Genomic DNA, 2,642 nt, shown 5'->3' on the forward strand with positions numbered 1-2,642 from the left:
ATATTGCTTCATAAGTTTTATCATTTAGTATATTTACCTTAGTTACAATAAAATCAGTTATAGTTGCAGTAAAACGTATAATGGTGCGGTAATATAAGATTCTCCTTGACATACATTAACTGATCTGCCATTACTGTTTTAAGCTCGCTGAATTCACGCCTCAGAACTTCTAAACATCTCTAAAGAACCTAATAGATAGAATTACCTGTGTGTGAAAATTTAATTTATGCAGCAGAACATTATATATCATGCCAATGTTACTCCAAAAGTGACACTGGAGTATTTTAATAACTTAAACGTTCTTTAAACCACTGAGACATTCACCTTTCTTCATTATAACACTCCGACGATGGTCAGATCCATCCCAATAACTGAATGTGATCTCAATTTCTTCTTCCTTCAACGCGTTCTGCTTTCTACCCCATTCTTATCTCAATTCTTCCCTAAGTTTATTTTTCTCCTCGTCCCTTTCCCTACTGGCAAAAAACATGTATCTACATCTGGATTTTTCTAAATCTTCTTAATCGCAGGGCCATCAAATTGCACATTTTCTGACTGCGGGGATTTTTTGGCATTGTCTTCGTCAGAAGACATCTCAGCTTCATCTTCGTCTTCGTCCAGATTAAAAGACAAAGCTTGAATCTGTCTCTTCTGTTTGTTCTTTTCTGTCTGCTTCGCCGCTAGTGCTCTTTCCTTTTCCTGCTCTTTTTCACGTTCCTTCTATCAAAGCATAAAATACACGTACAAAAATACAAATTATGAGATAATCAGGATCATAAGAAGATTTTAAGAAATTACTTGTGGGTATCAGGATTCGTGACTCAATTTAACGGCGGATTTTCTCTTGCATTCCGCGTGACCGACAGTACGTGCACATAATGTAAATATTACAATGCTGTGTTTGGAATAAATTAAAATAGTGGTTTGATTTTCATGAGGAAAGAATGGACGTCGACATAAAAATCGAGCTGAAAATTGCATTTAAATCTTACCACTGAATCAAAATATACATTTAAATTTTGATACAATAATTGTGTAGAGTACACATACATTAGTGATGTGTACATGTTTGCAAAAGCGCATCTTTTATGCGTTTTTTCTTTAAACGGCGAAACTTCCACTTTTCGCTTGGCGCGAATTTCTCTATCAACATTGGGTTGTCGTAATACATTGCTCTGTAAAGAATTTTGACTTCTGGTCGTTATTCCTTTCCTCAAAGTTGCAGTGCTGTTTTGTCGATTTTGTCCGAGTAATACCTTCGGTGGTGCCATTTTTCAGATATGACGAAACTTTAGTTCCTTATCTAATTGCTATAATTCACAAACATACATATAATTTAGTATAATACATATAATTTATATATATTATACATAGTTTAATTTATATAGTGCATAATATAATACGGAATGTTTCAGAAATAAATTGTCAAATTTGAGAAGCATATTCTACTAACAGTAAAAATGGAAAAGTTACAAATTTTTTTAAGTAACATCAAAGGAAAGGGAGACGTAAAAAGAAGGAAGATAAGAGAGATAAGTGATTTCGAAGTACAACAGATAACAGTGAATAAAAGAGAGAAGGAGGACATGTAAAAAAATGTATATATGAAATGAAAAGAGAGCATTTTTATCTTTTTCTAACTCTTAAAACTAGAAAAGAATAAAAAATAAGTTGAACCGATAATAAAATAACTTACGATAATTCCTTCGCGCGTAAACGGGATTGATCTCCTCGGCATCAGCTCCCTGCCGTCAATATATACCTGTGAACAGGCTCCTTGATCTCCTCAGTATCAGCTCTCTGCTGTCAATATGTAATACCTCTACAAAGTAAAAATGTATTGTATAATCAGAATACTAGCAACGTGCACACTTCATTTGAGGTTATAATTGGGTACAACATTCATCGCACGATACTGTTATAATTGCAAATCGGAAACGTACCTCGAGTCCAGCTCTTCTGCGATCAACGAAATCGGGATCGAACGTGTCAGTCGTCACTTTCTGCCAAGCGTAGAGAACCTTCTTTTCCGGCAGCGGTGGTAACACGATGTAGGGATACGAAATCTCGGGATAAGCACGAAGCAATTCAATTTTCAATTCAGTATATCGCCGGCACGATTACGGTGTTACTGCCGTTTCGCGTACGCGCGTATGCGCGCGTTGTCGCACCTTATACCTCGCGACAGCGTGCGGCTCGTGCAAACGTTAACGCGCGGCCGCAATCGCGCGGCAGAAACGCCTCGTGTGAACAGGCTCCTTGATCTCAGTATCAGCTCCCTTCTGTCAATATAAAAAATAATATAAGAGGTTATTAACCTGTATGTATAAACACTCACGTAAACGTAGTATAAACAGTAAATAAAATAGTACAAGTATAATAGTAATATAAAAAATAAGATAATTATAGGATAATTACATAAAACAATTACCTTGAATTAATCGTCGCGTCGCGTAAAGAGTCACGGTCGGTCTCGCTCCGCGCGTACTACCGTATCTCTCTCGAGATAGGTTATAACTGATGAACTGACTGACACTCTGACAGCGCGCTAAACGAACGCACTGTCTGCACTGCACTGCACTGCACTGCACTGCGATACTAACGCTGCTAGCCGCCAGTGTCGAAAAAGTGAAAGTGACGTT

The 2,642-nt window shown here is 37.1% G+C and overlaps 2 long non-coding RNA genes across 2 annotated transcripts; both read right to left on the minus strand.

The window, feature by feature from the left end:
• Positions 1 to 29: 29 nt before the first annotated feature.
• Positions 30 to 980, minus strand: LOC112467620. The gene is made up of 3 exons (XR_003042284.1): positions 799 to 980; positions 325 to 720; positions 30 to 205 (listed from the first exon to the last, which is right to left on the minus strand). It is a non-coding gene; the product is annotated as an uncharacterized LOC112467620 (long non-coding RNA).
• Positions 981 to 1,071: 91 nt separating this feature from the next.
• Positions 1,072 to 2,273, minus strand: LOC112467621. The gene is made up of 3 exons (XR_003042285.1): positions 1,944 to 2,273; positions 1,697 to 1,822; positions 1,072 to 1,310 (listed from the first exon to the last, which is right to left on the minus strand). It is a non-coding gene; the product is annotated as an uncharacterized LOC112467621 (long non-coding RNA).
• Positions 2,274 to 2,642: the final 369 nt, after the last annotated feature.

The sequence above is a fragment of the Temnothorax curvispinosus genome, unplaced genomic scaffold (assembly GCF_003070985.1).
Source record: "Temnothorax curvispinosus isolate PA1 unplaced genomic scaffold, ASM307098v1 QBEX01017687.1, whole genome shotgun sequence".
NCBI classification, from domain to species: Eukaryota; Metazoa; Arthropoda; class Insecta; order Hymenoptera; family Formicidae; genus Temnothorax; species Temnothorax curvispinosus.